The sequence below is a fragment of the Ursus maritimus genome, unplaced genomic scaffold (genome assembly GCF_017311325.1).
Source record: "Ursus maritimus isolate PB19 unplaced genomic scaffold, ASM1731132v1 scaffold_2, whole genome shotgun sequence".
Taxonomy (NCBI): Eukaryota; Metazoa; Chordata; class Mammalia; order Carnivora; family Ursidae; genus Ursus; species Ursus maritimus.
In genome coordinates, this window is record NW_024424452.1 from 82,255,286 (window position 1) to 82,276,886 (window position 21,601).

The 21,601-nt window shown below is 38.1% G+C and overlaps 1 protein-coding gene across 4 annotated transcripts in view; it reads right to left on the reverse strand.

Annotated features, from left to right (window-relative positions):
- Positions 1 to 21,601, reverse strand: part of ABL2 (ABL proto-oncogene 2, non-receptor tyrosine kinase) — a 108,209-nt gene that overhangs the window by 33,704 nt on the left and 52,904 nt on the right. The window lies entirely within an intron of this gene.

The window sequence follows — 21,601 nt, forward strand, 5'->3', positions numbered from 1 at the left end:
CGCCATCCAGGTGCCCCAAAAGAGCGTGCAATTCTTGCTTTCAGGTGGTGAGTCTGAGCCCATGTTGGGCGTACAGATTACTTAAATAAATTTTTAAAAAGAAAAGCATGGCATGACAGCATTGAAAACTTCAGTATGTTAAAACTTTTAAAAGCAAATCTTTATTAATATACAGGAACAAAGTTAAATAAATTGTAAAAATCTGAAGATGAGAGTACCTTGTTGAGAATTAAACTAGTAAAATATGTAAGTAAGACACTAAATTATTTAGTGGTATTATCTACAAAAATAACACAAGAATGTTTCTAACAGGGAACCTGGGAGGCTTAGTGGGTTAAGCATCTACCTTCGGCTCAGGTCATGATCTCAGGGTCCTGGGACTGAATCCCACATCAGGCTCCCTGCTCAGTGGGGAGTCTGCTTCTGCTTCTCCCTCCACCTCTTGTCCCTGCTTCTGGTTACTCTCTCTCAAATAAATAAATAAAATCTTTAAAAAAAATGTTTCTAACTGTACAGTTAAGAACACTCATTGATCAATATTTAATAAGCACCTACTATGTACTAGCCACTGTGCCAGGTTTCAGGTCGATAAAGGAAACAGGATAAAAATTATAATATACCAGGACTGAAACAGCCTTCCCTAAAGTTGAAACAAAATTATAATGTAACCTTAGAGAAAGAATGTCTCTGATGTAGGTAATTATTAATAGCTTAAAAAAACAAAGCTTATACTTTCAATGAAATTAACCTTTTATAAAGCCAGTATTGTTAACATCATGGGAAAAACAAGAGTTAAATGACTAATGGTTACCTCAATTAACAACTCAGTGTTTCAAACACCAGGCTGAATTTCTCTTTCCCTAGACAATCTTTAAAATATAACAGAAAGGAGCTCCATAATTCATATTCTGTACATACCTATATTCCATATCATATAATTTACTATTTAGTCAGTAAATGTGCTCTTCAAATTACCAATAATTAAGTTACAACTCAGAAAACAAGAAAAATTAAGACACTACAAAAGTATAATATAAAGAAAATACTTTTGTGATTCTATGCTGCTTTTAACTATCTAAACCATCTAATAGCTTTTAAACATTTTAAAGAATAAAATGAAAAAGAATGCATGCAAAACTAATCCACCAAAAAATAATATATGAAACCTAAGATTAAACTCAATAAAACTACTAGAAAGACATGTTCTTATTTTTAAAATTCTGTTTTCAGTTTATAAAAGCGATACATGCTCATTATAAAAAATATGGAACTAAATATAAGTAAAAAGACAACAGCACATCACCCACTTCTACAGCCCCATTTGTTATATTATTAAAATAACATTGTTACCTTTGCATTTGGCCCTTTTTATCTGCATAATGTTTCATTCATTCAGCCAATATTTCTTGAGTGGCTACTATGTGCAAGGCACTTCACTAGGCAAGAAATATCAGGTGCTTGGCGAGAAATAAAGTCCATAAGAGATTAGGATAACAGGTTGGGAAGGGGAGGAATTTCACTACTTTAAAGAAGGTGAGGGGCTGGGTGGCTGAGTCTGCCTTTGGCTCAGGTCAGGATCCCAGGGTCCTGGGATCGAGCCCCATGTCAGGCTCCTCAGAGGGAGTCTGCTTCTCCCTCTCCCTCTGCTCCTCTTCCCTTGCCCCTCCCCTGTTCATTCTCTCTCTCAAATAATAAATAAAATATGAAGAAGGAGGAGGAGGGGGAATGGGGGAAGAAAGGGGGAGGAAGGGGGAGGAAAAGGGGAGGAAAGGAGCGGGGGAACACTTAAAGCAAATACCAAAAGCAAAACAGGAATCTAAGCAGGGATAACGTAGCAAGTGCAAAAACCTGAAAGCAGGAAAGAACTTACTTGCTATGCAGAGGAAATGAAAAGTGTGGCTGTAATTTAGAAAGTCAGAAGAGGAGCATGAAAAGAAGTTAGTAAGAGAGACCATCCGGACCGCCAGACCAAGCCCATAAAGATTTAGGATTCTTTTCCAAGTACAATGGAAACCCATGAACAGTTTCAAGGAGGAAAGTCGTATGTTCCAACTCCCATTTTGTAAAAGACCACTCTGGCTACTGAAAAAAAAATGGATTAGATAAGAAACAAAATTAGAAACAGGTAAATATGCAGCACTTCAGGAACGAGCTCAGGTTGGCTTGGAAAAGAATGGTGTCATGAAGACAAAAGTAGAAGAACTTAAAAATCTGGTTCACAGATGGAACTGACAGGGCTTGCAGATTACTTGGATATAAAATAAGAAGAGACAGGGTAAAAATAAAGAATGGCTGCCAAGTTGCAGGCTTGAGTAAATGGGCAGACGGCCATGTAATTCACTCAAAAGCAACAGCAATATAAATCAAAAGTTCCACTGTAGACAAGTAAATCTGAAGGAGATAATTAAACACCTTGATATATAAATCTGTAGCTCAGAGAAGATCCTGGGCTGCAGACATGAGCATATAGAGAGTATCTAAAAATATGAATCTGGATGAAATCACTTAGACAAGAATTAGATGAAAGTGCAAGATCATGCTTATCGGGGAATAATGACTGGATTCTGCAGATTTCTCATCTGAAACCATGGAGGCTAGAAAGAAGTGAAAAAACATTAAGTGCTTAGAGAAAAAACTGTCAACCCAAAATTCTATGTCCACAGAAAATATCCTTCAGAAATGAAGATGAAATAAAAACATCCTCAGCTAAGGGAAGAACTTGTTGCCAGTAGACCTGCTCTAAAAGAATTCAATTCAGACATAATGGAAATTATACCAGTAGGAAATTTTGGAACATAATAAATGGAATAAAAGAGAAATAATATGGTAAACAGAATAGACTACTGAGTTCTTAATATGTGATGGTTGGAAGCATACAGTGTAATGCCATCTGTAGGGACTTTTCAATGCATGTAGATATAATATATGACAACTATATAATATAGGGAAAAGAAAATTCTGTATGATGGCAAGGTTCCCATATTTCACTTGAGGTGGCAAAATTCTGAATCTAAGTAGTGTGAAAAGTTCAATATGTATACTGAAATCCCTACAGCAACCACAGGAAAACCTATACAGAGATACAGCCAGAAATAACAGATAAGTGAATATGGAATAATAAAAAGACATGTTTAATAATCCAAAAGAAAGCAGGAAAGGAGAAAGAGAAGAAATAACAGAAAAAAATAAAATGGTAGACCTAAATCCAAACATATCAATGATTAACATTAAATGAAAATGTTCTACATATAATTATAAGCTAGTTTGTCATATAGATATGTATGATCCAACCACAGGCTATCTAAAAGAAACTCACTTCAAATATGACCATAGAAGTAGGTTAAAAATAAAAGTATGAAAACATATGTCCACAGAAAAACCTGTATATGAACCTTCACAGAATTATTAATAATAGCCAAAAGTGGAAATAACTGAAATGTCCCATCGATTAATGAATGGATAAACAAAATGGCTCAGCAATAAAAAGGAAGTACTAATACATGCTATAACACAGATGAACCTTGAAAACATGCCAAGTGAAAGAAGCCAGTCAAAATGAACACACGTTGGTGTGATTCCATTTAGATGAAAGGTCTAGAACTGGTAAATCCATAGAGACAGAAAGTAGATTAGTGGTAGCCTTGGCTCAGGATGTGGGGAGGAACATGGAATGACTGCTAACAGCTATGGGGTTTCTTTTTGGGGTGATGAAAATATTTTAAGAGTAGATTGTACTGATGGTTGAAGAACTTTGAATATACTCAAACCACTGAATCATACACTTTAAATGGGTGAATTTTATATGTGGATTTATATTTCCATAAAGCATTAAAAACATTATGCTATGTGAAAAAGGCCAGACTTAAAATCTACATATTTCATGATTCCATTCATATGAAATACCCAAAAGAGCATGTATATAGAGACAGAAAGCAAATTAGTGGTTACCTGGGACTGGGGTAGGAATGCCAACGGGCTATAAAATGGTACAAGGAACCTGTTGGGTGATGAAAATGCTCTAAAACTGGATTGTGGTGAGGGTTACACAACCATGTACATTTTTAAAAATCGCTGAATTATATATCTTTTAAAACTTAAGTTTTATGAAATAAAAATCATAGCTCCATAAAGCTATTTTTTCTTAAAGCACAAAAGGTAAAAAACAAAAAGCAAAATCAGACTTTTGTTCTCTGAAAGATATTAAGAGAATCAAATGATAAGCCACAGACAGGAGAAAATATCTGCAAGTTATGTATCTGACAAAGGATATGTATCCAGAATATATCAAGAACTCGCAAACTCAACAGTATGAAAACAAACCACTCAAAAAATGGATAAAAATTCTCTCCAACAAAGATAATACAGGAATGACAAGATGCTCAACATCAGCAACCATCAGAGAAATGCAAATTAAAACCACAACGAGATACCACTACACATGTATTAGAGTGACTAACTTGAAAATACTAAGAACACCACCAAGTGGTAACTACAGATGCAAGCCAATTGGAACTCTCGTAAATTGCTGGGTGGAATGCCAAATGGTACAGCTAGCCACTCTAGAAAGCAATCTGGCCATTTCTTGTAACACATCACTTATATGATGCAGCAATACAACTCCTAAGTATCTGTCCTGGAGAAAAGAAAACTTGCATTCAAACAAAAACCTGTATGCAAATGCTTATGGCAGCTCTATTCCAAACCACCCCAAACTGGAAATAATCTAAATGTCCTTTAATGGATGGATGAACAAACTGTAGTACGTCTATACAATGGAATAGCACTCAGCAGTAAAAGAGGAATGAACTACTGATACACACAACACCCTGAATGGATCTCAAAGGCATTATGCCAAGCTTCCCAAAGCAGATGATACCGAAAGCATAAATTCTCCAAAAGACAAAACCACTGTGGCTGCCAGGGGTCAGGAGCAGGGAAATTATAACTACAAAGTGAGCACAATGGACATCTGGGGAAAATGATATGACTATTCTGTATCCTGAGAGTGGTGGTGGTTACGCTATCTATGCATGGGCTAAAATTCACAGAACTTTACATGCCCCCAAAGAGCTGATTTTACCACATGCTAGTTTAAAAAAAAAAATTTTTTTTTTAATTGAAGTTCAGGATCCAGTACTAAGCCCTAAAGAACACCCACATTTAGAGAGCAAACCGAAAGAGGAAAGTCAGCAAAGATGACTAAGAACAGTCAGCAAGGAAGAGAAAACACCAAAGGCTGAGAAGGGGGACTGTATGCAGAAGGAGGGAGGGATCGACAGTGTTAACTATTGATGACATGTCAATAAACGAGTACATAAGAGCAGTCATTGCTTTTATTTTTTTATTTATTTTTTTTTTAAAGATTTTATTTATTTGTTCGACAGAGATAGAGACAGCCAGCGAGAGAGGGAACACAAGCAGGGGGAGTGGGAGAGGAAGAAGCAGGCTCATAGCGGAGGAGCCTGATGTGGGGCTTGATCCCATAACGCCGGGATCACGCCCTGAGCCGAAGGCAGACGCTTAACCGCTGTGCCACCCAGGCGCCCCAGTCATTGCTTTTATAAGCTATACATAAAAAATTTCCCCAAATTCTTTTTTTTTAAAAAGATATTATTTATTTATTTGACAGAGAGAGAAAGAGCACAAGTAGGCAGAGCACCAGGCAGAGGGAGACAGAGAAGACAACTGCACGCTGAGCAGAGAGCCCGATGCAGGGCTCGATCCCAGGACCCTGAGATCATGACCTAAGCCAAAGGCAGACACTTAACTGACTGAGACACCCAGGCACCCCAATTTCCCCATATTCTTATACATCTTCAAAAGTCCTCCTTTTAATGGTTATATAGATTTCATCGTGCAGAGGTACCACCATTTCCAGTAACGCTTACACATACCAAGTTACAAGTCACCTAATAAAACCTATATGCACTTCGTCCCCAATTTTTCTCTGATTAACATGACCTTATTAGAACAAATTTTCAAGTCAAAGGACATTTTCAACACTTATGATACATATCTCCAAACCACTTTCCAAAAAGTTTTGCCACTTTATACTCACAATGAGGTATAAATGTTCATTTCACCAAGGTATTTATATACTCTTTTTTTTTCATTTTAAAGGCAAACAACAGTAACTTGTTTAAATTCACAATCCACTTCCCATTTCTTTTGCTAACTATATAGCAATTTATTCCTCATGACATAAAACATTTTCTCGTTTCTTTTGCTGTTTGTTTCCTATTTTGCAAGCTGTCACAGACACAGGCAGTAAATCAAAATTAACAAACGGGAAATATACAAAATATATCTTCTAGTGGCACTCTTACCTCTAGAGATGACAAAGAAAAAAATCTGATTCTTCCCTATGTAGGCCCTCAATTTCAAACACCTCACAACTGGAGCCGTCATTTTTATAACAGCATGTATTCTTAGAGTGGAGAGCCACACCAGATGAACTGTCCGCCAACGGACCGCCTATCCCTTTTTCCTATCAGCATCTAATAGACAGCATTACAGACTCCAATGCACAGAAAGGTACTTCTAAGACACGGTCTTACAATTAATATTTTGGGATGGAATGCAGATGTTAAAACATGTTCAATTCCATTATTATTGAGATGAAGAAACAAAGCTAGTGTCAGAACCAGATGATCTCTAGGGTGGCAGCTGCCACAGTCTTGCCTGCTATTAACCCTCGCCCCTCAGCCTCCCAACAAAGCAGCTGACTAGAATTCTAAGAAAGCAGAGCACCAATTCCATGTCATGCTACTTCACTCTTAGTTTTCACCTCCTTTCCTTTTGCGAACTCAAGGCTTTAAGAACAAAAACTGGCCTCTCATTACAAAAGCCAATCCAATCCAAGAGCTCAGGCCGTGTATTAAGTAGCCCTGGGCTCTGCCATTCAAAAGGTGAGGTGTCAACTTGGTCAAGTTATTTACAATATGTGAGCATACAACTTTCATTCCTAAAACAGGAAGAAAATGGTAAGTACTTTTATGGAGTCCTTAAATGAGATTAAACACATGTAACGTGCTTAGGGGAAAACCTGACACCATAACTTAAAACTTTAGTTCTTTCTATAGTCTAAAAGGGGTGCCTTCCTACCTGGAAAATACATGTATTAAAAGATAAGAATAGGGGCGCCTGGGTGGCACAGCGGTTGAGCGTGTGCCTTCGGCTCAGGGCGTGATCCCGGCGTTATGGGATCGAGCCCCACATCAGGCTTCTCCACTGGGAGCCTGCTTCTTCCTCTCCCACTCCCCCTGCTTGTGTTCCCTCTCTCACTGGCTGTCTCTCTCTCTCTCAACTGAATAAATAAAATCTTTAAAAAAAAAAAAGATAAGAATAAATTTGCTGGGCTCCAGTTGGACGATCTGTATAGCTAACAAGAAGTCAAAGATACAGAAATAAAAGTAAGCAATTCTAAACTTTTGCAAAAGTAACCCTCTTAAGGTCAGTTCGTAATAGTAGTTATAGCTGATCTCCCTAGCTCTCATATACTCTCAATTTGAGTATATCACAAAAAGTCACAAAAATCAAAACACTATTTTAATCAGGACCATGCTCACACTCCTCCTTTGTCTATTCAAATTTTGTATTATCTTTCAAAGTGTAGCTCAGGGTCCTAGATTCTCCCTGAAACCGTCCTCTCGGACCATCTCTGATTAAGTAATCTCTGCCTTTGCCTAGAACAGCAACTGTCATACTATGTTGGGACATCTTCTATAGTGTATTTACTATAATTTATTACTTCCTTTTTTGCATGTCTTTTTTCCTCCAATAACTTTAAGTTTCTACAGGTATAGAACCATTATGTTTCTCTATCCAATGAAACCCAGCAAAGTGCTTCATTAATAAATAATGATTGGTAAAAAAGATTAACTCACTTAAAAAAAATTCAGTGTGAGACTTCTTGTTACAAAAACAAAACTTATTAATAGCATCTTTTCTCTTTCTCTACACTAGCATTTCTCAAACTTTTTTTTTTCATTACTACTACTCTAAGGACTAAAATTACATTTAACTTAAATTAACTAAATAATTTAACTTAATTCAATTTCTTCCTAACAAGAGAAAGTAAAAACTAAAAGGGTAAGATTTTGTAGGGTAGCACTGGGTTTTGGAGGGTCACCAACCACTGTAAATACCTAAGTTATATCACCCCTGTTGAGAATGCATACTCTATACTTAACCAAATCCTCCAAACACTTGAAGGTCCAAACAGGACTCATTTGTTCCTGTTAGAGTAGGAGCTTTCTCTAATTACAAAATCAAAGATGTCAACATACTTTGGACTCAAGAGTTTTCTGTTACAGAGAAAGGAAGAACACATTTTCCTAAGCAGGGGGTAAGAACATAAACATATAAACACACACACACACACACACACACACACACACACACACACACTATAAACAAAGGCAGAGAAGAAAAAGCATTGAGTTAAGTTTTACAAGACCAGATCAAGACATGTGGGAATCTGGGTAGGCTAATAATTAATACATCTTCAAAACAACACTCCTTAAATACGTGTTCAACATTTACTCAGCAAGAAGCCTTAAGTTTGTGCTAAGGGAGAAGGGAAAACAGAAACGAAGAAGTGGTCCTGAATAATTCACCTCTGGTCCTAAACTCAAGAGTCCTGACTCAGCAAAAGACCCTGCGGCTAACCAGAATTACCCACCTCAGCAGGCACTTTCCCATGCCCTTTGGTCCCAGGCTCTAGCCCAAACAGCTTATGAAAATATCCCCCAACACCACAGATAATACTCTTTATGAGAGGATTTTAGAAAACAATTTCTTCTCGCTGTTACACTTCCAGTGAACCTTTAGAAATCCACACTCTGGAGAGGAGCCCAGCTGGCCCATTCCTTAATCCAGCTCAGTGATTTTGCTGCATGAGAAACTTGGCCTGATGAAAACAGAAGAAAAGCCTGGAAATGTATATGTGTCTTAGTCAAGTAATGTGAGATATTTGTGGGCCAAATGACAGACAACCTTGACATCCAGACAAAAGAATTCAGACTATATTGGGATATAATAGGTAATCACTGTAGATTTGTGAGAAGTAGTAACACGCTAATGCTGTTATTTAAAGAAGACTACTCTAGGACACCTGGGTGGTTCAGTCAGTTAAGGTTCTGGTTCTTGATCTCAGGGTCCTGAGTTCAAGCCCTGCATTGGACTCCATTCTGGGCATGGAGCCTACTTTGGGGGGGGGAGGAAAAATTGGGGTGCCAATTTTGGCACTGGGGTGCCAAAAGTGTCCAACTCTTGGTTTCAGCTCAGGCCATGATCTCATGGAATTGAACCTGGTGTCAGGCTCCACGCTCAGTGTGGAGTCTACTTGAAGATTCTCTCCCTCTGCCCCTCCCTGCACACGCATGCTCTCTCTCTCTCATAAATAAATAAATCTTTTTTTTAAAAAATAAAGAAATAATGGGGCCCATGGGTGGCTCAGTCATTGAGTGTCTGCCTTTGGCTCAGGGCATGATCCCAGCGTTATGGGATCGAGCCCCACATCAGGCTCCTCTGCTGGGAGCCTGCTTCTTCCTCTCCCACTCCCCCTGCTTGTGTTCCCTCTCTCACTGGCTGTCTCTCTCTCTCTCTCAAATAAATAAAAAACTTAATAAAATAAAATAAAATAAAATAAAGAAATAAGACTGGTCTATAATGCTCCTGATGGACCCCCAGTATTTACAGAGACTAATTAAAAGTTTGCTGCAGAAAACTAAGCAGGGATAATAAGGGCCTGTTCATGGAATAGACAATGACAGATTCAAGAAATCTTTTGAAGGGAGTTGATAATTATCTAGTAACAGAGGAGATAGGAAAGGAAACTAATAAATCTATCTGTGGTTTGGAGCAAAATGAATATAAAGTAACATCCAGATTTCAAAGCCAGAGTTATAAGACTATACTATAAATGAGGTCTATCCACTAAGGACATTACTTTAGGAGTTGTCAACATGGTTCAACATTTTATACAAAAGGCAAAGGAAAGCAATATTACATCAAGACATTTTTTTTTCAACTAAAAAAGTGGCAATAATCACAAGGTTTTGTATTCAGTTGCCAAAATACTCTTTAATCGAAAATCATTTATTTCTGGATGGTACCAGATAACAAACTTCTATCCTCATTTCTCTTTCCTTCTTCCATGCATCCTCCCTGTGTGAAATCATTCATACCCATTACTATTAATCATAAACTCTAGTCTATTAGCTCCTATATTAGTTTCCTGCAGTTGCTACCAACAAATTGCCACAAATTATTTGACTTAAAACAGAAATGCATTCTCTCATAATTCTGAAGGCCAGAAGTCAGAAACCAGTATCACTGGGACAAAATGGCGTTGACAAGGCCTCGGCCCCCTTTAGAAGCTCTAAGGGAGAATCCATTGCTTGCCTCTTCTAGTTTCCAGTTGCTACTAGCATCCCTTGGTTTGTGGCCACATCACTCGAATCTTCAAGATCAGCATCTTCAGATCTCTCTGCTCCAGCTTCCTATCATCTTCTCCTCTGCTATGTGAAGTCTCCCTGTCTCCCTTTTATAGGGATACCGATTGCATTTAGGTCTCACTTGGATAACGCAAGATAATCTCTCCTTCTATAAGGACATCTCCCCTCCCCACTTTTTTTTTTTTTTTTGCCATGTTACAGGTTCCAGGGATTAGGGCATGGGTATCTTTTGAGGGGGCACTTTGCAGCCTACCAGAGCTCCCAAATCCCACCAACCCCAAATCACTCTCCTGGCCAGTTGACTCCTATAGTCTATGGGTAAGTACACTTAGATATCCTAAAAGATATCTTAAACCCATTTTGTTCCTACTTCTGCTTTCATTTCTTTTTCAGCTTAGCATGTGTGTATGCATGTGTGTTCTTGTTGTTGTTAATGGCATACCCATTCACCCAGGTATAGAATCCAGAAACCATTCTAGAACCCTCTTTCTTCCTAATACCTTCTAACACTATTATCCTACAGATTCCAGCTCCTAAATCTCTCTCAAATCTGTGTACTCTACCCCCTTACCACTGTCCTCATTTATGCCTTCTTTATTTCCTTGCCGGAGCTGCTACAACATTCGTCCACCTGATCTTCCTGACCTCAGCTTCACTCTGCTCCAATCTAATATCCACATTGTCTCTAAACTGGTGTTTTGAAAGGGCAAGACCACCTACAGTTATGTTCCTACTTAAAACCTTAAGGGTTTGGGGGGCTTTTTTTGGGGGGGGGCCAGTCAGTTGAGCGTCTGACCCTTGGTTTCAGCTCAGGGGGTGATCTCAGAGTTCTAGGATCAAGCCCCATGTCAGGCTCCACGGCAGAGTCTGCTCAGGATTCTCACTCTCCCTCTGCCCCTCTTCACCCGGGCTTGTGCAGGTGCACTCTCTCTCCAGTAACACCCTAAGGGTTTGGGCTCTCTACTGCACAGAGTTAAATTCCAAATTTCTCAGCATGGTATGAGAAAGATCCGCCATGATCTGGCACTTAGCCTCTCCAATCTCTCCTTACCAGTCTTTCTTATGTCTTATGTTCATCCATGTACAACTCTACCGACAGTTCTCGGAACATGTCAATTTGTTCAATCTGTCATTGCTAATTCTCTCTGCCTACAATCTTCCTTTCCAGTTACCTAGTAAACTCATTTAACACAATTCACATTTCTTCTGTTCAATGTTCTCAAAAGTGTTTTCCCTCTCCCCTAAAGTTTTTAAATCTACACTGCATCACAATCACACAGATTTTTGTTATTAGTAATTATTTGTGGGGAGGAAATATTGCACAATACAGAAAAATACAAAGTACTATTATTTACAATGTATGACTCCAGCCTCACCCCGTGTAAGGGCAGGGATTATGTCTTATCCATATCTATTTTCCTAGAACATGTACTCAATGAATATTTGTTGACATATCATTTTTTCTTAATTATAGAAACAATACTTGCCCGGTTTTTTTTGTTTTAGAAACTAAAAGACACAGTAATGAAGACAATTAAAAGCAGCCATGATCCCATCACCCAGGAATAATTACTGATAACAATGTTCATACATTTTAATCCAGTCTTTTCCTTATCTTGTTGCTGAAGATGTTCCTTAAGGCTAAAATTAAAACATAACCTACCAATTCCTGTAATTTAAGATTTGGAACTGAGCAACAGAAGGAATTTAGTCCATAGATTTGTTTGGGAAATGTGCAAATTTGATTTATTTCATTTAGATTTCTGTTCTAAATATTCAGATCCCTAAGATCCAAGCTCTGTAGAAGTGATATGGTTTTAAGGTATTTCAAAGCAAACTTCATCACTAGGTAATTAGTTTTTATAATTTATAAAATAAACAATTTTAATTTTCAAGGATGAACAAAATTTAACACACAACATGTGATCCATTCCTGAAGTAGTTTACTCATTTTGTGGCCAAAATACCAACGGCCCAAAAGTATAAACAGTCCTTACATGTTGTCAAAATCAAACTGCAAAGTTTTCAAAGTGTTTCAGAGATTTATTCTAATGAGCTTATAACTTTATTTTTAAATGGCATGCTTAATTATGTACTGGTCTTAATGAAAAAGAAGTTGAAGTCTCCCCTCTCCCTTCCCAGATCTTCCATTTCCTCACAAAGTTGAATCAAAAGCCTGGCTTTCAACTCAAACCTCAAAGAGACAGAGGACTTGTAATTTATTATATTCGAGACACTGAGTAAGCCACAGTTTCCTCATCTCTCATGTTTTCCTCCTTCTTCTCATTAGAAGGTATAGTCTTTTCACGCAGCTAGAGGTAAGATCTACAACTTGATCCTACCTAATTGTATTTCTTCAATGGGGTCCAAAGCCAAATCTCTTGCTAACAGAAAGTGTTACCCTGCCTTGCTTAGTTCCACGTGCAGACGTCATTCTTGAAAGAGGATCTTGTACGAAGAGAGTGATACAATGTGGGACGTAGGAATTCTTGTGTTCTAAGAGCACCTCTTAGAACATCTCCCTAACAGCACCCACTTCTCACTATTTCTTACATTATCATTTGCCCTCTTTTTGAAGGTACAGTTGTCTTGAGATAATATTAGGATATATGCATTTGGGGAAGAGTCACCTAGCCACAGTCAGATCAGACTCTTTAAACAAACAGCTGTTTGCATTTAACAATATGATCACTAATTTTCCTCTGTATTGATCACTGTATCTTGCACATAGTAGGCCCTCAAGTATTTTTAAATTGTTCACAAATCTCTACTAGCATGAAGTTTTCATGCAAACTAAAAATGACTCAAAGCAATTCTAGTCCTCTACAGTAGGACTGTTAATGACAGCTACCATTTATGGACCACATACGTAGAAGGCACTTTAGACACTTTATTTGATGTATTATAATTTATAATCTCATTACCTACAGCTCTATCACCAACACACAAATGCTCAGATATGTTAGGTAACTTATTCAAATTCCAAGAGTTGGTGAAACCAGTATACAAAACCCTTGTTCTTGTCTAACTCCAAAGCCCATGTTCCTTTCACAATTTCAAGATGCCTCTCTCATTCAACAGAGTGATACCAAAACCAGAAAAAGTTCTTTTACCTCCTGGAGAAGATTTTCAGAACAGCCAGACTCCCCAAGTGAAATGACAGATTCCTCTGTCCATATGTAAGAATGACATTTACGAATCAAACCTGAGAAACTAATTAGAATGATAAACACGTGCTTACCAACTAGCCCATTCCATCACAGAACTGAAAATCTCTGCCATTTATTCCCACCAGAATAATCACAATTTTTTCCAGCATGATGCATGATGACTCAGGGAAGAGTTCTAAATATTTGTATAGGTCACGCCAGAATCCAGAATGCATGCAAAAATATAACCTCTACTTTAATTAACTGGACAACTTTCATCTCTTCTTTGAACAATCTTATTAAGACCAAAATGGAATAAATGGTGTCTTTTCTTTTGATTTGTCCTCGAAGAAAGGAAGAGTTGAACAAAAGCCTTCCCTTAATGTATGGCTCATCTCACAAACATCAGACACAAAAAGTAATGTATATGTGGGTATTCATTAGGAAATAATTCTTGAAGGGGCGCCTGGGTGGCTCAGTCGTTAAGCGTCTGCCTTCGGCTCAGGGAGTGATCCCAGTGTTCTGGGACCGAGCCCCGAATCAGGCTCCTTTGCTGAGAGCCTGCTTCTTCCTCTCCCACTCCCCCTGTGTTCCCTCTCTCGCTGGCTATCTCGCTCTCTGTCAAATAAATAAATAAAATCTTTAAAAAAAAAATAAAGGAAATAATTCTTATTGTTCTTAAGGTTCTCTAGCCTTATCTTTTAGGACACTTGTCACTGCCCTCAGATAACTTAGTAACATAACAATCCTTTTACATAATGCTCAAAAAAAAAAAAAAAAAATCAGGGGCGCCCGGGTGGCGCAGTCGTTAAGCATCTGCCTTCAGCTCAGGGCATGATTCCGGCGTTCTGGGATCGAGCCCCACATCAGGCTCCTCCGCTGGGAGCCTGCTTCTTCCTCTCCCACTCCCCGTGCTTGTGTTCCCTCTCTCGCTGGCTGTCTCTCTCTGTCAAATAAATAAAATCTTTAAAAAAAAAAATCCAAGAAGCTGGTTATTCCTGTTTCAGAGATTAGTTTTCTAATCTCTCTGAAGAGGATGTCTATGTGCATCTACTACACTCCCTATACTTGGATCCTGGATGCAAGCTATTTCCTGCTGAACTCAGATATTTCCCATTGCCTTAACTAAGAGAAACAAAGACCTTCTTCCTGACCCTTATTTCACCAGCTACTAGCTGTCCAAAGCAACAGAATCCTCCCTACAGCATGAGTGTTAGAGGTAAGAAGAAAAAAACCATAGTTCAAATTACAAAATTCGTTTGGTTTAGTGCTCATATTAATATATACTTTTTGTTCAAATCATCTATAAAAAACATGCTCAGGATTCAATCCCTATGATTTCATTGCAAAACTCTGTATTTATCTCCAGCTTAAAACAAGACTATCATGGATATTATAAAATTATTGAAAAATTTTAATGATATAACTTTGTTAATAAAGCTATTAAAGTTATTTTTATTTGGACATCTGTCAGCATCAAACTGTGAGTCCCTAGTATGCTAAGTACTATGTGACTACTATGTATTCACATGCCGGTATACTATGACTCACAGTAAAGTTGACTTTTATCACTGGCTTAATTTATGATGCAAGGTAAAAGCTCCAGGACAGCAGAAAAGTCTGTAACACTACTACAACTACCAATAATGTCTTCCCAGACCATTAGTCCAAATATCAGGTGAGAGCCATAGAGATTTAAAAAAGAAAGAAAATGAATAGAAGTATCTAAAGATAAAAATACAGAATCCTTAAGAGCAGGAGCCAGCGAAGTTTCTTCACCAAAACAGCTGGGCCCAGGTCAAGAAAGGAAAGGCTTTGTGTATTTAAACTATCCCAAAGGTATGACTAATTTCAATTTTCCTTTTCAATTTTGCTAGATTTTCACTGATTCTATACTAATGACAGAAGGGCAAAATATTGTGCTCAATAACAACATCTATAGGACAGACCAAGAAAGAATGTAAATCAGACATCAAAATTCTTTCCTAAATGGTGAGCAAGATTGTGAGGAAAAGGGATAAGGGATAGAAAATAATAACAGGCAGGGGGGAAAACTAATGTTATACTAATCCCACAGGAACAAAACTTGAAGTTTGGACCTTTTTTTTTTTTTTTTTTTAAGAATTTTATTATTTTATTTATTTATCTGAGAGAAAGAGAACATGCAAGCACAAGCAGGGGGAGCGGCAGGCAGAGGGAGAAGCAGGCTCCGCACTGAGCAGGGAGCCTGATGTGGGCTTGATCCCAGGACTCCAGGATCATGACCTGAGCCTAAGTCAGACGTTTAACCGACTGAGCTACCCAGGTGCTCAAAGTCTGGACTTTTGAGCACCATACCATCTGTAGAGAATAGAAGACAGAGATAGAAAATAAAAATCTAACAGTTGTAGCGTACTTGCTTATATAAGCCAGGAAATTTACCTATGTTATTACTAATTCTCACCTTAACACCATAGAAAGATACTATCCCATTTCTCAGATGAACAGCCATGTGCTATATAATGCAGGGAGACAATTTTGTGAAATCTTTTAAAGATTGATTGATTTGATTTAGAAAATATGCGCACAAGTTGGGGGGGGAGGAAGAGAGAGAATCTCAAGCAGAGCTCAATCTCACCATCCTAAAATCATGACCTGAGCTAAAATCAAGTCGGACGCCTAACTGACTGAGCCACCCAAGCGCCCCTACAGAGAGACAATTTTGTAGTAAGATTTGAAATTGTGCAGTAAGATTTGAAATTCTACCTCTAGCATTTATGCGCCTTGAAACTATGGGTAATTAATAACTAAAAATAAAGCCATCCTATTATCAGCAAGGCACAATGGAATCATAATAGTCTTGCAAAAGCATATGTGCCTTATTTAATATCCTCCTATGCCAGGGATCACTTGCCCTAGGCTGCCAAAGCCAGAATGTTTTAAAGGTTCCATAATTGCCTGATTATTTTGCTTTCTGTACTTACGTAGTGAAATTGACCTCTATTCTAACCTACGGCTAGAAATGGGTGAGTAAAATAAGGCCTCTTCCATGATGGGGGCACACTCTACAGATAGTCTCTTTAACCTGGAATCCTTAGAACTTGATGTCCAAGATCAATTAATTTTCTAATTCACAGAGAGGGATATGCTAACCCCTTCCTTTTTCACAAGGTAATGTATGGTAAAACAGTCTCGGAGTACATGAAGATTATCAAATCTTCTGGTGAAAGAGTGGTCAGTAGTCCCAGAAAAGACCATTGCTCAAATATACTGACGGTTGTTTCACAAATTATCAGTAACAGATGTTTATAATGGAATTTCTGCCTCAGGTGATATCTTGATTTTCCGACCATAAATTTAAGAGATTTAGTTCTCTTAGATAAATTTAAGAGATTTAGAAAGAGCTAGAAAATACAGTGTGAACTGTGCCTATCCCTTCAAAATTTGCTGTTTCTGGTAGTTTTTGTAAGGGATTATCATTACTTTGCAGCATTCTTGAAAATCTTATTAAAAGCCTTAAGTAGCTACACTTTTTTATACTTGGCTAACATAGAATAACAGAATTATATTAATCCCTCAAATAATCTGGACTGATGTAATGTGCTTAAATGCAGGCTTCTGTGTACTTGCTTGTATTGACACAAAATCATTTCTTATACAGGTATTCTACCTTCTGCACTGCTCCTATATATCAAAACATTACTTAAACCAAATGAGGCTTTGAAAAATATATCAGTATATATCTAATTATCGTATTAGTATGTATCTAATTGGTATATATCCATCAAATTCTCATAACAATCCTATCAGGTAAAGAACTTAACCAAGATTATACAGATTTGCTCCAATTTCCTTCATCTTCCCTATATGCTCTATTTTATGATAAAAATTCATCTTTGAAAGATAATACTGAGATACAAGCCTTTTTAAAATACTTAGATACAAGGCACTTCAGTGGCTCAGTCAGTTAAGCGTCCGACGCTTGATTTCAGCTCTGGTCATGATCTCAGGGCCTCGTGGGGCTCCACGCCCAGTTTCAGGCGTGGATTCTCTCTCCCTCTCCCTACCTGCTCTCATATATATACACACACACACACACAGACACACACATATATATATATACATACATATATATATATATTTTAAGATTGTATTTATTTTTTGAGAAGGCGGGGAGAGAAAGCATGAGCCAGGGGGAGGGACAGAGGTAGATGGAGAAGCAGACTCCCCACTGAACAGGGTGCCTGACACAGGGCTTTCTCCCAGGGCCCTGGGATCACGACCTGAGCTGAACACAGACGTCCAAATGACTGAGCCACCCAGGTGCCCCTTAAACGTAGTCTTAATAAAAAATATTATGTACCTGACATGACAATTTACGATTTTTTAATGTAACCATTTAATCCAGGGTTTCTCAACCATGACACTACCAACATTTGGGCCTGATAGTTTTTTGTTTTGTAAAATGTTTAGCAGCATCCCTGGCCTCTACCCACTAAATATCAGTAGCACCCTCTCACCACTTGTGACAACCAAAAACGTCTCCAAAGGTTATCTGAAGTCTCTTGGAGAGCAAGTTGAAAACCACTGATTTTATCTTTACAATAATCTTATGATATACAAAGCTCTGACAAAAGTAATAACTGAGTGATATACAAACCCAAGTTTTCAGACTTTGAATCCAGGGCTCCCTCTTCTACAGCACAACATCTTCCTCTTATATGCCCCCAACACATAAGCCACAGTAAAGAAAACATGTCATAGTGTGACACTACATACAAACATGTGCAAGTGAAATAAACTCTTAAAACACTTTTTCCTGCAAGTGATGCACTCGTGGTCTCTTTCCTTTCCCTCTCCACCCTCTCAACTGCTGGTGGTTTCCCACTAAATTGATTTCACAACCTGCAAATTAGAAAACTATCCAAGGCAATAAAATGAGCCAATCTGTTGTATTAGTGTTCTAATGTGTTTTACAAAGTTTTTCAACATTAAGAGATAGTAAGGTGTTCTACTTAATCCAAGTCACACCTAGATGATCTGAATCTTCTCTTCTCAGATTTTGTTGCTCTGCCAACAAAACCCCAAACTGAATAATTCCCTAGAGTGAGTTCTGCAACTTAAGCATACACAAGAACCACCTGAAGGACCTGTTGGAAAATGCAGGTTATAGGGCATCATTCTGAGTTTCTGACTCAGTTGGCCTAGGGTGGGACCCAAGAATATGCATTTCCAATCTCACCCAGAACTGATATTGAGGCTAATGGTCTACAAATCAAACTTTCAAACCATTGCCCAGAACTGTCTTAGAAATGCGGATAAGGAGATGGATGAAATAGATGAAGGGGATTAAGAGCACACTTATTGTGATGAGCACTAAGCAATGTACAAAACTGTTGAAATCACTATGTTATACACATGAAACTAACTTAACACTGTGTGTTAATTACATTGGAATTTTTTTTTTTTTAAGATTTTATTTATTTATTTGACAGAGACAGAGACAGCCAGCGAGAGAGGGAACACAAGTAGGGGGAGTGGGAGAGGAAGAAGCAGGCTCATAGCGGAGGAGCCTGATGTGGGGCTCGATCCCGGAACGCCGGGATCACGCCCTGAGCCGAAGGCAGATGCTTAACCACTGTGCCACCCAGGCGCCCCTACATTGGAATTTTTTAAAAAAGCAATGGGGATAAGGAGTCATAAACAGAATATTTTAAAAAGAGGAAGATTGTGATAATCTTCATAACCCATCCCAAATTAAGAGTTAATATATTTTTTAAAGATTTATTTATTTTAGAGACAGCAAGAGAGCAGGGGAGGGGCAAAAGGAGAGGGAGAGAATCTTAACAGGGCTAGATCTCAGACCCTGAGATCATGACCTGAGCCAAAGCCAAGAGCTACATGCTTAACCAACTAAGCCACCCAGGTGCCCCAAAATTTTAAATGCTTATTTCAAGACTTAAAACTAAATGAATCATATATATAGATAAATATAGTTGATAAATAATGACTATTTATCATGTGCCACACTATTTGGGATAACATGCTAAGTCAGTATTTCCCAAAGTGTGTTCCATAAAAGTATGGTTAAGTAGATGTCATAGGCCAAGTAGTTCCATAGTTGAATAAGATTGGAAAATGCTAAATAAAAGTAGTTCTACAACAACACAAAAAAGCCTAACTTACTAGAGCCAGTAATATACTCATGTCCATAGTAGTCCTCCAAAAAGCAGCTACACCATGTAGCCTATCTCAGATTTTTCACTGAGCATGTCAAAAGACTACTATTCCAGGGAATGCACTCTAAGATATGAATTGAGGGGGGAAAGATAGGCTTAGATACAGCTATGTGTCAAGCACTTCATGCACATCAATTAAAATTTTCTAACTTTCATAATAATCCTGTCAGGTAAATAATTTGTCCCCGATCACAAGGTGATTTACAGAGTAACCCACATTTAAAACCCAGCTACTGGTCTGTCTCTGAAGTCCTATGATACTGTCCTTTAATAAGAAAATAAGAAAAGTGATGGGAACAAGAAACATTACTTACTGAGGATATACAAACACCACACAAAAATGGGTGAAGACACTGAGAAAACACACACAAAAACAAAACAACAACAACAACAACCAGGCAACTCTACCAAAGATGTTATATGGATGGCAAATAGGCGCATGAAAAGATGCTGAACAGCAGCAGCCATTAAGGAAATGCAAATTAAAACCATGAAATACCACTACACGCCTATTAGAATGGCTAATAAAACAAATACTGACAGTATCAAGCGCTGACGAGGCTGCTGACCAACTGGAACTCTCCTACTTCGCTAGGGAGAACATAAAATGATACAGCCACTCTGGAAAACAGTTTGGCAGTTTCTCATCAAGTGAAACATACACTTACCACACGACCCGGCAATCCCACTGGTGGGTATTTCACCTCAGAGAAATGAAATTTCTATTCACAAAAACCTGTACAGAAATGTTTATGGCAAGCTATTTATAACTGCTCCAAACTGCAAACCACCTAAATGTCCTTCAAAAGATGAGTGGTACATCCACACAAGGGACCACAAGCAGCAATAAAAAAGGAATGAACTACTGACACACGCAGCAACTTGGATGAGTCGCAAAGATACTGTGCTGAGTTTCCAATAGAAGCCAGTCTCAAGAAGTTACGTGCTGCATGGTTCTTTTTTAAGTGACATTCTGGAAAAGACAAAACTACAGTGATAGAGAACAGATCAGCGGTCGCCAGGAATGACGAGGTGGGGAGAAAACAAGACTTCAGAGGGAATGTACAACAAAGTTTTTAGGGATGATGTAATTGCTCTGCTGATTGTGGGGTTAAACAAATCTACAGGGGTTAAAATTCAAAGAACTGTACAAACAAAAAAGTCAATTATACTGTATGATAATTTTAAAAGTAGAGAAAAAAGGCAAAAAAAACAAGTTGAAGCATGTTTCACACCAGTTACATGAAAAAAATCAAAACCATGCCACAAGTATCACATGCACAAAACACTGAAATTTAGCAATACCTACAGATGAGAATTTGCGGCATAAGAATTTAAAATTTCCATACTTATTTTTAGATATAAATACTCCTCTGTTCAGAATTGTGACAGAAGTTAGAGGAAAGATCCTTCCTAAACACATGAAATTTGTGGAATTCAGCATTCCAAGATCTTTGCATCTTAGAAGAGACACATCATTGCCTATGTTGTTATGGCAAAAGATAATGAAATATCTATGGGATGAAAGGAATGTGCCGATCCTCTTTCCCTCGTGGAATTCCCAAAGTCAATGTAGCTGGCACCTGGTATAATGACTTCAATGCAAGCTCAGAGCTGACATTCCTAGGGAGGGACTCACAAATAAACCTAGATCATTCCTAAAGATCTACAATACAATCCTCTGTAATCCAAGGGGTCAGCTGTTTGGGACTATGGAAGTATGTAACAACTGCTTTTTACGCGTGCGCACACACACACACACACACACACACAC